Source organism: Callithrix jacchus, chromosome 6 (assembly GCF_049354715.1).
Source record: "Callithrix jacchus isolate 240 chromosome 6, calJac240_pri, whole genome shotgun sequence".
Lineage (NCBI taxonomy): Eukaryota > Metazoa > Chordata > Mammalia > Primates > Cebidae > Callithrix > Callithrix jacchus.
The window spans coordinates 18,593,948-18,607,107 of record NC_133507.1 but is presented as its reverse complement, the minus strand read 5'-3'; the positions used below and the strand labels follow the sequence as shown (position 1 = coordinate 18,607,107).

The 13,160-nt window shown below is 54.3% G+C and overlaps 1 long non-coding RNA gene across 50 annotated transcripts in view; it reads right to left on the bottom strand.

Moving 5' to 3' along the window:
- Nucleotides 1–13,160, bottom strand: part of LOC118154474 (uncharacterized) — a 158,799-nt gene that overhangs the window by 100,479 nt on the left and 45,160 nt on the right. The window contains exon 1 of one of the 50 annotated variants that reach the window (XR_013518682.1): nt 4,224–4,479. The exons of the other annotated variants lie outside the window; for them this stretch is intronic. This is a non-coding gene — a long non-coding RNA (uncharacterized LOC118154474). Of the gene's footprint in view, nt 1–4,223; nt 4,480–13,160 lie in introns of those variants that run through there. 50 annotated transcript variants of the gene reach the window in all.

Sequence of the window (13,160 nt, the reverse complement as noted above, 5' to 3'; positions counted from 1 at the left end):
CAAATATTTACTGAGCACTCACTGTAATATTAATCACCACAGCGAGCACAGTACTTAATGCAGGCAAGGGGTTCCCGGGCTCTTTTACATGTATCAGCTCATCTGATCCTCACAACAACCCTAGCAGGGTGGTGCTATTATTACGCCCACTTTGCAGCTGTAGACACCTAGGCTCAGAGAGACGTGGCCAAGCTCTCTCAAAGCGGGGAACAGGCTTTGAACTGGGATGACTTTGGATCCCAGGCTCCTAACCACTACATTACACCATGGAACACTAGGGTAAAATAAAAAAAAAAAAAAAAGGCATCAGAACTGGCTTCAAAGCATCCCTTGTCCTCTAATTCACCCTGTGAAATTTTTCCTATGAAGAGAAACCGACATAGGTTTTATCTAGAGACAGATGTTGAGGTTTTCTGGTCATTTTCTGGGTAGGCATTTGCTTAGTCCATCAGCGGATACAAGAGTAAGATGGTTGCCCCACATATTGAATAGGATGTAAGGTGGGGAAAAAAGTAGGCAAACAACCACGAGCCTGAGGTCCCCACCCCATCCCTTCAAAGTTGTACTTCCTTCCAGAAGAACAAGCCTCCATAAGACTCAGTGGACTGTTCTTCCCTCCTAAGAAGTCAGGAGCCACGAAGGAGCCTGACCTACATCTTTTGGACACTCCTCCCACCCCACCCCAACAAACTGAATTCATCACACTCTTTATGAGCCTCTCCTTTGTTCCTGGAGACCTTGAATGGGTTCAGCCGCTGCCCTCGATAAGAGCCTGGGCACAGCTTTGGGGCAGGTGATAAGTGCCATGGTAAAGGTACACTGTGCAGAGTGAGTTAGGGAGATACCACCCACCTTGCCACAGTGAGAAAGCCATGGACCTAGACCAGGAGTACAATAATTTTAGAGTGGAGAGAGGCCTTGGAGACCAGCTAATGCATCATTTACCCAATACAAAGACTTGCAAGGTGCAGGACTGGATGCAGTGGCTCATGCCCGTAATCACAGCACTTTAAGAGGCTGAGGCAGGCAGATCACTTGAGGTCAGGAGCTCAAGCCTGGCCAACATGGCAAAACCCCATCTCTACTAAAAACTACAAAAATTAGTCAGGTGTGGTGGCACACACCTGTAATCCCAGCTACTTGGGAGGCTAAGGCACAAGAATTGCTTGAACCTGGGAGGCAGAAGTTGCAGTGAGCTGAGATCATGCCACTGCACTCCAACCTGGGCAACAGAGCAAGATTCTGTCTCAAAAAACAAAACAAAACAAAACTTCCAAGGTGCCACAACTGCGCCTTGGGCACAGGATGTTAAACCATCTACTTCATTCCCTGATATTAACATTCCATTGTGAAAACTAGAGACCCATTACATCACTTTCCTCTCTGCCCCAGCCTCATCCCTGTCACCTGCCCTAGGCCTATCTATTAATTGTGTGTGTCCAGCTTTCCCATTTAAGACTCTAAGATCCTTTGAAGACAGGCTTGTATATTACTCCCCACTGTACTCCAAGCACTGGGCACAGGGTCTGATAGAGAGCAGGAGCTGAACTAAATAAATGAATTCTCCCTGGTGATCATGCTGCCCCTATTTGGATCCTCCCAGAGATGAGGCACTCACTATTCTCCATGGGACTGCATCCCTGTGTGCCCGTTAGCAGGTTGAGTTCTTCCTTCTGCAGACTCCCAGAGCTAGTTATCACCTTCTTAGCTTTTCCTGAATCCTGAAAAAAGCTACAGATTGTACCAGATGGCTAGACACCTGCCTTCTGTCCTTGGAGCCAGTTCCAATCTAGAAAAGGAAGATCTCCTCTCCCCAAAGCGGGAGACAGGGGTCTCTGGGGCTCAGGAGACCCACCTGAGCCCCAGAGAACCCAGCCCACTTGGTGGCTGAGTTCAGAGCACAGTGTGTAGCTGAGTGGGGACTTAACCTCAAAATTCCCCTGCATGTCTGATAATGAGCATCTGGAGAGGCTGGCCAGAAAATACAGAAACTCTGTAATGTCATGTTGGTTCTATAGCATTTTCCTGAGTTTTCCTATGTCAGTGTGAGCCAGAGGATGGGCATGTGTCCATGCATGTGTGTACATGTCAAACTAATTGCACACAGGCTAAGCATAGATCTAGGAGTGTAGCCAGGAGCAAGTCTATATCCTGGGGAGGAGGGGTAGTGTGCCAGTGTGCATGAGCTGGTGAACGCCCCCAGAAAAACTGGGGTCTGGATGGCCCTAAGGGTGTATGTATGTATATGAGTATTCAAGAGTGTGTGTGTGTTCACTAGCAATCCATCTGAGTGGCTGGCTGTGTGTGTGTGTGTGTGCATAGATATAAAGAAAAAATGTAGTCTGGTTCTGTCTGGGTAACGTGTGTGTGTGATGTGTGTATATTTACAAGTATTTCCCAGCCTGGTTTAGTGACACTGTAATCTTGTGGCTAAGCATGCATGTGTACATGTATGTGTGTATGCGTGTTCACAATGTAATCCCAAGCCTGCCTGGGAGTGACCTGTGTGACTGTGTGTGTGTTTTACATGCATACTCCAGCCTGGTTGCATACCCCAGGACCCTATGGACATATGAAGGTTCTCTGATGAGCCCAGCACATCCTGAGGCTGGCTGGTGAGTGGAGTATGTATAAGTGACTAGGGTTTACCAGCAACCTTGACCAGCCACCAGCCTTTGTCTGGTGCCCACTTCCCATGGCCTCTAAATTCCTCGCCCTGGTAGGACCCTGGCTGTCCTTCCTCCAGACTGCCTTCCCCAAGGAGTCCCTTTAACTCACAGCCCCTTTCCTGGCCAGGGGGCTGGGAGTTGGGGGATATTCATCTCGGGGAGTTTTTGTTCTGCCTCATGAAAAGCCTCAATGGCTGGGAATACCATTCTAATTACAGGGAAGCCCAGCTTATGTGGGGGACACAAAGGGCTGTGGTCTCATAGCAGCTCCTTCCATCCGTCAAATAAGGCCGTCTAATGACGGGGTGAGAGCTGTGAATGCCTAAAACAAACTCGAAAAGGAGGGAAAATAAAGCCGCCGGGGGCTTAAAATATATTAAATTACCCTGATTAGGAGTTGTGGCTTTGCAGGCACTAGTTGGAGAGGCTGGGGAGGCTGCGAGTCCCGCTATTCACGTTAGGGGGGAAGAGGGGTCAGCAGGTCGGGGGCGGGGGTGTTCACAGAGCCCTGGCCCATTCTCATGCTAACACCAGGGACACACTGCAGGCTTAGCGGGCTGGAAAATAGAAATGAATTTGCCATAATCCTCCTTCCTCCCTCGTTCTCTCCCTCCCTCCCTCTGCAGCCAGGGAGAAGCTTTGCCTAATCGCAGCCCCTTAGAGCCTGCTGGGCACTGGGGCAGAGCCACACCCCAGAGCCTGTGTCCCTGAGTCCTCTCACCCCCTTGCTCCTTTCTGTGGGGCCCAGAATGAGAATGGGCTCCAGGGCACATGTGAAGGAGCAGTAAAGGCAGGTGGTGGGGTTCTAGTGGATGGGGAGTGCCAGACCCCTTCCCAGGGTACAATTATTTACAATCCACAATTACTCCTTCATGCACATGTACACAATTCACAGACACAAATATCCCTCCACGCTTCTTCACACACCTCCTCACAACACATCCCTTCACATACACACACTTTGATAGGCACAAATGCATCTGTACACAATGTGCAGACACATCTCCTTCAAGGGTGAATATACACTCACAGGCACTCTGGCCTGGAGACATAGCCCCTCTCAGATGGCCATAGGCTGCCTCCCAGGCATCAGCACACACGCGCAGACCCCTGCACACCCCTTCAGACATGCCTCCAGACTACCTAGCACAACCGCGATGTTTCACAACAGAGGAAACTCAGGCCCAGAGGGCAGCGCTGGGGCCGCACTTACCCAGCGCCAGGGGAGTCCGCCCTATTTCTAAGTGCTGCAGGACCTTGGATAAGTCGTCGCCCTCTCAGGGCCTCAGTTTCCTGCTATTAAAGAGGATGTTTGGACATGTTCTAGAAAACTCCTCCACCTCAGAAATGGGTAGGAGCCGGTCTTGGGGACTATCTCCTGTGCCCCTCCGCTGCCTCTGCACACTCTGGTGGGTGTCCATGCCTCCACGGTGCGCACGGTGAATCCCTCCAGTGTTCGCACGGTTAAACTAGAGGGTCCGCCCGGGAGGCCCGTACCCAGGTCCTCGCAGGTCCCGCTGTAAGTGGCTCCACCATCCCACCCCCCTCACCCACCTTCAGCTGCGCGCTCCTTCCTGTGGCTTTGTCGGTGCGACTGTGTGAGTTTGGGACGTGAGGGTGTCAGGTGTGGCTCTGAACCACCGAGCCCCACAGCGTGGCGCCCAGGACCAGGGAGAGGCGCCCGAACGCGTTCCTCCCAAGCCCCCGAACTCGCTCCTCCCCAGCCCCCGAACGCATTCCTCCCAGGCCCCCGAACGCGCTCCTCCTCGGGCCCCCAACGCGCTCCTCTCCAGCCCCGACGCCCTCTGTCGGCGGATCTGGAACCCGCGTGCCCGGAGGAGCCCAGCGCGCACGTGACCCTGCGACCTGACCCCGGTAGTCTTCACCAGGAAACCCGCGCCCGCTGTTTCTCCGCGTGGCAGTCGGGGAGCCAGGGAACCGCTGGCGAACTGGAACAGAGACCACGAGAGTGAACTGAGCAGAGGGAGCGTGAGAAGCGCAAAGCCCGGCCTTGCCACCAGCTTCCCCTCGCGGCCTCTAGGAACACCCCTCCCCGCCAGCGCCCCGCAGAGAGCAAGCGCGCGCGGGGGTAGGAGGGCACCCGGGCCAGAGCGGGAAACCAGGGTGGCGGCCGTCTGCTAGCGAACCTGAGCCCACTGGCTTCAGCTTTTCCATTTGTAATGTGGACGAGGAAGGACCCTAAGCAGGCAAAGTGTGCCAGGGAGAAACCCCGGGAAGCTGAGGCACCTACCTCCCACCCACCCCAGGCAGAGAAGACAAGGACCAGCGAGCCCCCCACTAGGTGGCCTACAGGGGTACCCGGGTCAGCAGAGGCTGCCGGTGCCCTTCCTTCCTGGAAGGCAGCGCCGAGACTGAGCTAAGCCGTTTGCTGAAAGTCGAACAGGAGAAAACCTGGAAGGCAGTGGGGGAAGCTGGTGCAACCGAGATCCTCCTGGCCTGGAAATCAAGACGCCCTAAGAGGTGGTCTGACGTCATGGGAGTTGAGCAGGGTCCTGGGGAACCAAAAGCCACCGGCTTTAAGACGCCCCTGCTGTAGGCTGGATTGTTTCAACGAACCCAGGGTTTCAGTGGCCGACACTGGAGGGGGACCACGGATTCCCTCCCTAACCCCTCCGGGGCGTCCGAGGCCTGCTCACGACGACTCTCCAGGGGCCACAAGTCCTCCCTAGGCGGGAGGTGAGAGCCCAGATCTTAGGCTCTGGCACCCGTGCTCCATCCTTGGTCTCCCTCCCTGATCTCAGCTGGGCCCTCACTAGAGCTGTCTTTTCGGGGTTTATCTAAGTGGAACCCCACGTGCCTTCTCCGACTTCCCAGCTCCAGGTTAGCTTCCGCACACTCCTGTCACGGGCGGGCGGAGGCCCTCCTGCACCCATCCCTTCAAAAGAACTAAGATGAAGGGGCGTGATTAGGGATGGTGGGCTGTAGTAGGGGGTAGGGGGGAGGTTTGAGGACAGGCCACACTATGTGAAAGGCTGGGCTTATGCTCTTTCCTGCGGCCTGAGTCCAGTCTGGAGGGCCTCGACCCCAGGGTTTCCGAATCGACTGTCCCAGGCCTCAGGCCTGGCTGCACCATGTGGGTCGGGAACCCGCCCTGGGGGAGCCGGGCTCTGCGCTGATTCAATTCCATTGCTCCTTGGTCTTTTGTGGGGGGTTGGTGTGGGACTCCAGGGGCCAGCACGGACCTGAACCAAGGGCGGGACTGAGAAGGGTGAAAATGAGGGCTCCTAAGAGAGAGGAGTCCAGTTGAAGCCGTTAGTTACAGCTTCCACCAGGCTCTGCTCCAGCCGTGCATTGCAGGCCAGTCCCGGGCCTGGAGGGAGCATGCAGGGCCCTCTCCTGCTTGTCCCCCAAACTTTTACCAGCTGCGCTGGCTGCCCATAAATTCCATAAATGTGTGAGAGTGCGCACACACCTACCCATCAAAGCATTTAACACAAACACACAAGAGCAACAAATTCCAATTTCAGAATTTTCACCACATAAAATTCATCTTCACTTGGGGAAGCTCGGCCCCCGCACCTGGAGGTGGGGAGACGGCGGGAGAAGAAGGGGCTCGTGGGGCGCCCTGGGGAGCTTCAGGGAATCCGTCCTCCCCCTGTTCCTGTAGTAGGAAGGCTCGGGGTGGACTCCGCAGCAACGATACGAGCCCGCGTGGGCTGGAGGCAGCCCGAAAGCCATGAGGCAGAAATGTCTGATTTTCCCGCCACAGCAGCCGCGGAGGTCCAATTTGCAGTGGAAAGGCGGGAGACGCTGGGAATTTGGAGCTATTCCCACTTTAAAGCCTGCGTGCAGAAGTCACCTTCACCCCACAGGGTGGGTCCACCCATCAGTTACCTCCCGTGAATCATAAAGACAAACAAGTTCTTATTTTTCTAGAATATTCCAAAAATGAGCGTCTGTGTTTGGGACTGAGCTTGTTTTCTCTGACATGATGGTGCTGCTCCGGCTCTGAGAGGCTCTCCAGGACGGGCGCCGGCCTAGTGGAGGCTGGGAGGAGCTGGGGGGTGCAGGGCCCTCACGTTCCTGCTGGAACCGCAGCTCCGGGATCCCGCGTCCGCCCCGCAGCAGTCTCGGGTTCTTGCGCTGACAGCCGGAGCGCCCGCCCGTCCCCGCATAGGCCTTCCCAGACCCAAGCCTGAGCACCCACCTGCGGGATCTCGGGACCCCGAGGGTCCCACTGGTCGCTGGCAAGAGTCGAGGCTGCATTTTCAGCGGCCGCCTGCGTTCAGTATAAATGGAACATGCTAGGAAACTCCGACATGCAGCGATTTTCCAAACCTCCTGCATCCCTCAACTCCGTGTGGCCACCGCCCTGAGTCACGCAAGGATTGGGCGACAGAAGCTCTGGGCTTCTATTTGTAAAACACAGAATGAATCGGGAGAGCTGAGTGAAGACAAAGCCATTTTTAAACGTTCGATTGGTGAGATTTCCCCACTTAGCAAACGCTTTCATTTTCAGAGCTGCCTGTGGCCGGACGCAGGTTCAGAAGATCGATTGTATTCCTGGATGAATTCCACCCAGGGAACCCAGTCCTGGGAACGCGCGCCCATGTACACAGAAAGCCCGTATTTTAGAAGGAATGTATGAGTGAAAAAGAAGCGAGCGTTCAGGACGCAAATTTGTAAATACGCTGTCGTGCCTTTGTGGGGATCTTCACATTGTTTACCCTGCTTTTATGCCCTTCTTGGCGCTGTCACGGGTGCGCAGGCTGGGCAGGCCGCCCTTTTCCCCACTTGGAGAACTCTGAACACTGAGGGCGTCTGCTGCAAGCTGCTATTCGGCCCATCCGGGTTCCCAGAGGAGCCGCTTTTCCTCCTACTGGTCCGGGGTTTGCAAAGTATCTGGATCCTTAAATTCTCCATCCCATATGCTCAAGACCTAAGAGCCAGACCCAAATGTGGGACCCAACTGGGGGAAAGTAGGGGAACCCAGGGTGCAGTTGCCCCCTCCCCCCCCGCCAGTGCTGACAGGCACCACACACCTTGGGCCACCTTTCCAATATTCTGCTCAATGTTTTGGGGACCCAAGGGACAGCGTGCCCGCACGTTGCTGTGTGACCCCTGCGGCTGGAACCTGCAGGGCAAGGCTTTTCAAAGACCCTGCGTTCCGCGCACTGACTTTTCCTATCAATGGGAGAGACGCAGGCTATTGACCCAACGGCCTCCTCCTCGCCGCCTATTGTAGCGGCTCAATCACGCACTTACCGGAAGAAAAGCGAGTTTATCTTAGCTTGGAGGAGCCTCGTGTTGCGAGTGTGTGTGTGCGTGTGTGTGTGTGTGTGCCTGCGTGCGTGTGTGTCTCAAGGGTGAGGGGAATTCTGCAACCAGAACTGCGCAGATGGGCTGTGGATAGACACTTTGAGAAAAGGGCCAATTTCCCCTAACAATGAGCGCTAAGTACCTGATAAATGGGGCTGGTGTTTATTCATGAGCAGGTACTTTGGAGATGGCGATTAGAACAGCCGCCCGCGCCGCCTCGCCAAGGTACTTAAGGCCAGGCAGGTGCAGCGCGGCGCACGGCCCCAGCGCACAAAGCCCGCGGCTGCCGTGGAGCGGGGAGGGGCGTGAATGCGGGTCGCGCCGGGCCCCGAGGGCGCGCGGCGCGCGGGCACCTTAGTCCTTTGTTCCAAGGCCACTTCGCCAAGGGGCGCCCCGGGAAAACCTCCCCTCTAATTACCAGGAATTTCCTTTGGTCCCTCCTCTGGGAGCCCAGCCGGGCAGCAATCGGTCCGGCGGCCGCGGAGACTCAGCGTGAGGCCGGGCTTGGCGTTTGCATAAATGCTGCCTGCGAGCTGTCTGTTAGCTAACCAGCTAAGTCACCAACTCAGATAGGAGCAAACAGAACCCGGGCCTGGGAACCGCGCGGCCACGCGGCTTCGGTCGCCCCCGCCGCCCAGGCGCCACCTCTGGCGGTGCGGGCAACCTCGGGCTTTCAGGTTTTGTTTCAACTCCAAGGGGAGAAAATTGGGGTCTGTCTCTTTCTACAGATTCCTGGCGCCGAGGTCGTGGGACAAACCCAATTTTGCCCTCAGAGCGGCTGCGGAATCTCTAACAACTCACAGCTTTTGCTCACTAGAGGCGGCCTCTCCTCGACACGCGCGGAGAGAGCTCAGCAGACGCCGGGGCCTCGGGGGACAGACTACAGAGCTCAGGGTCCTCGGCGCTCGCAGACTTGGAGCGGCCGAAGGGGCTTCAGGGCTGTGCCCGGCAACCTCGTGTCTGATACACTTCGGTGTCTCAGGTGCTGGGGTGCGCAGCGTCCGGGGTCTGAGGCAGCCTTCAGCCCGACTCCGCGGGCCTGCCCGGAAGCCTCTTAAAAATAATAATAAGGCTGGGCGCGGTGGCTCACCCTTGTAATCCCAGCACTTTGGGAGGCCGAGGCGAGCAGATCAGGAGTTCGAGACCAGCCTGTCCAACATGGTGAAACCTCGTTTCTACTAAAAAAAATACAGGAGGCTGAGGCAGGAGAATCGCTTGAATCCGGGAGGTGGAGGTTGCAGTGAGCCGAGATCGTGCCACTGCACTTCAGCCCGGGCAACAGAGCGAGACTCCGTCTCAAAAATAAACAAATAAACAAAATAATAATAAATCTTTTGGAAAGCAGATCGTGATTTTTCTCCAGTGCATAAAATCAGCGAGGAGAAACCTGTGTTTCAAACAAGTTGGATTCCCTTCAGGGAGAAAATTCTTTGAGACTGATAGGAAACAAGGCTACGGGGCCTGAAGTCACCCCCGTGAAGAACCCGACGGCTCCCTCGCCCGATGCAGATCGGCCGGGAGACTGCAGATATGGACATTCATTATAGATTGTCTTGGAACCTTGGGGTTAGAATATATTATAGATAAAATAATTCTGATTCCCTGGAAATTCAACATCCCGGATGTAAGCGAAGACCGAAAATGGTCATCTAGGGGCGCCGCGGGAGGGAAAACAGGCGGATCCAGCGCCCAAGGCCTGCAACACGCGGCCACCAGCCAGTCCCCTGCCAGCTGGACCAGGGGCTGGATTTGCTGGCGGCCGAGATGGACTAGAGAGCAAGGCTTCCCCTCGTCCTTTTTTTGCCAGGACCGGAGTCAGGGTTCCAGGGTGAAGTGTTTTCTCCGGCTCCGCCAAAGATACGGGTGAGGTGGTTTGCAAGACTGTCTGGGAGCTGCGGAGAGTCCGAGACGCGTGCGCCGCCGCGCTGCCAAAGCCAAGGGAATAGTCGTATTGCCCGACGGCTTCGGGGAGGCATTACTGACAGACTGAGGAGCGCTGGTCTGGGCACTCAGCTCTCTACGCCTTCCGTCGTGGAGCCCACAACGCCGGGCGCGGGAAACGAACGGCATCACCAGGCTGGGGTGGGCAGAGCGCATCCTCCCCTATGCCCGCCTCAAGATTATGGCTGGCCCCGGTAGGGGGCCCCGATTTTAGCCTTGAAGTAGAACATATATTGCAATGGCTGGGAGAGTGGGGGACAAAGATGACGCAGCACGAAGCAGTTTTTATATTTTTCATTCCCAAAACTTTTAAAGCACACTCAAGAGCTGCGGGTGTGATCAGGAGGGCCACCAGTACTAACACCTACTATCGATTTTCTTCACAGGAAAGATTTAGAATCAATTATAAACATACAATAAATTGATTCCTAGGGAAACATGCTCGGATGTAATCTTTGCAAGCCCCTCCTCAACTCCTTGGGTCTGCTCTCAGCCCACCTTTTCCCCCAATCCCAAACCTTAGCCCCTTCACCCTTCACTGTAAGTTTGTTTTGCTTTTCTCAAATGGAGAAAATGCTCCCCAAACTGGCAGCAAACCATGTTCTACAGAAGTATTTGAGCATATGCATTTCGGGCCGCGGGCACCCCCAGCCTTCTGACTTGTGTATTTCGCTCTGGCTAAGCCCCACGGACCTACACTCCCCCTCAGGCAGTCTAATGAGTTAGGCCATGAGACCTGCCAAGCAAGACCCTGGGCGGGCACAGATGGGTAGATCAGACCAAATGCCCCCAAATCCAACTGCAGAACCACCAAGGCAGGACCTTTCACTCAGGAAGTTTTACGTGGTTTGGGGTGCGTTTGAACAGGAATCTCTAGAGCGTTTTGGTTACTCCAGCTATTAGATCACATATACCTCATCTTTCCGTTTGGTGATAGAACCTCTACATGCAGCCAGGAAAGTGGGGAACATTTCATTAACCTGGCATCCTCTTCATTGCCAGCCTGGTGACTTATGTGAAGCTGGTGTTGCTAATGTCAAATTCTAGCCAGAAAGCACCAGGCTAGAAGATAGACTCCTTGACTCACAGGGTATGGTATAGTTTGGCCCTTCCTGAGGCCCACTCCCTCCTCACTGCAGCAAACCCCTCCGTGGGGTAGGACAGTGGCAGCCTTCAAGACCCGGCCTCTGTGGGAAAACTCAGAGGAAGCCCACCCTTCCTCCCTTTTCCCTAATCCTCCATCCTCTCTCTTGGTTTGTATGAAAGGACAGAGGTTTCTCTGACCCAGGATCAAACTGCAGGAATTAGGTAAGCGTGTGATTGAGTAAGCAGGATCTCCCACCCACCTCACCCTCTGCAAAGCATCTTCACACGCAGCATCTCCTACCCACTCGCCAGGCCTCCCAAGGAGACAGTCAGCTTCCTTCAACAGGCAGGACACAGAAGCACAAAGAATGAATTTGGGTTACCCCAAGATCCCCCAGCAAGGGGAGGTAGAGCCAGGATTCCTCCTGGCATTCTGATTCCAAGTCCAGGGTGGTGGTCCTCCCCCTACAATTCCAAGGAGGATGGGGGCATCTTTCAGGCAGCCTTGTGGGCTAATATGGGACCTGGCTTGCCACCAACAGGTGGAGACATTCAATTGAATGCCACCGTCACTGAGTCTCTACTTCTGTGCAAGGTACATACCAAGAGTGGGGAGGGCAACAGATACGGCTTCCCTGGCCTCTGGCTCAGGGAGGGAGAAAAAGCTTTCCAAACTGGCAGGAAGCCAGATCCTACCAAGGGCAGGCCCAGAACATGGGCAGTGCTCCAGAAGGGCAGGGCCAGTTCTCCAAGGACCAGATAAAAGGCATGTTGGCTCTCTAATTGGATACCATGGTATCTCGAGACTGCTAAGGCCTTTAGAAACTATCTGGGACTTCTTTACAGAGTAGGCAGGTGTTTTGCTCTGCTGGCAGTAGAAGTGGCTAGATCCTTGAAGAGGCTCCAGTAAGGTACACAGCTCTTCTCCCCAAGACCTTGACATCCAGCCCCAGTGTGAGCTCTGCTAAGAGATCATGATTCTAGTGCCCACTTTGACAATAGCCTCCAGCAAGTCCTTCTCCATCTTCAGTTTCCTCATCTGAAGCCAAGCCACAGGGCTTCTAAAAGAAGTTCCTCACATCTCTAACCTGCAGCTCTAAAAGAAGTGTGAGGGAGGCTGGCTACAAAGAACCCCCTGCAGACTTCTGAGGACACTTGGAGAATGAGATTCTCCCAAGAGAAGTGCACATTTCTATCTGAAATAATTTGATGGTGGGATGAGGCACATAGACCCTGAAGCCAGCTGACTGGGTTCAGATCTGCCCCTGATCTGCCAGCGAATAGCTATGTGGCCTTGGGTCACTTTACTCAGTCTCTCTGTGCCTCAGTTTCCTCATCTCTAAACCAGGGGTCCTGGTGAGGATTAACTGGCACAGGCTAGCTATTAATATGATTTCCCCAGACCCCTGGACACAGCTTTGTCCCTTCCCAGTCCTCTTGGTTTCTGCCACAGACTGTCATCATTTCTGTCCCTGTTCCACTGCCAGGATTTCAGCCTTCCCTGGATCCAGTATCTGGTCAGGAATGGGATAAAGAAGGGCAGGCACTGGTGTGTTGCCTGCTTGATGGGTACCTTGCCTGAAGAAGCTTTTTGCCTCAGTCTGTTACTTATTTTCTGATATGGAGAGAAACTGAGTCCATCTCTCTCTCTCTCCTTAATACCTCCAAGTGGAGACAGCTGTGTGAAAACATGTGTCCTTGGCTTTCAGGGGTGAGTGAGGGAGACCAAGCTGACCAGTCCCACTCATGAGGGATCCTCTCAGAGGCAGGTACAACACAGAATTTCTGATGTTTCCATTCTACACACACACACACGCGCGCGCACAAGCGGGCATGCGTCAGCTCCCTGAGGGCAACGGCTTTTCTATTTTGTTCTCTGCTCTAACCTCAGTGCCTAAAACAATGTCTGGCACAGAATAAGCATTGAACAAATAAATATAATTCTTCTAAAGGAGGGAGAAACATTCCACTGACTAGGTCTATTACACTTGCGTAGCAGGGTCTAGTCTTGATTTATTTTCCTCATCAATAGGTAATAGACTTTATGGCTAGGAAAGTAAAAAAGAACGTGCTTCAGATTTCTCTCCTTGAGACTTGGCCTCTAATTCTCTCAATTATCAACAGGGCCTGTCTTTCAACCCTCCCCTACCCACACACTCACACCTCGCTAAGTGCTGAGAGCCC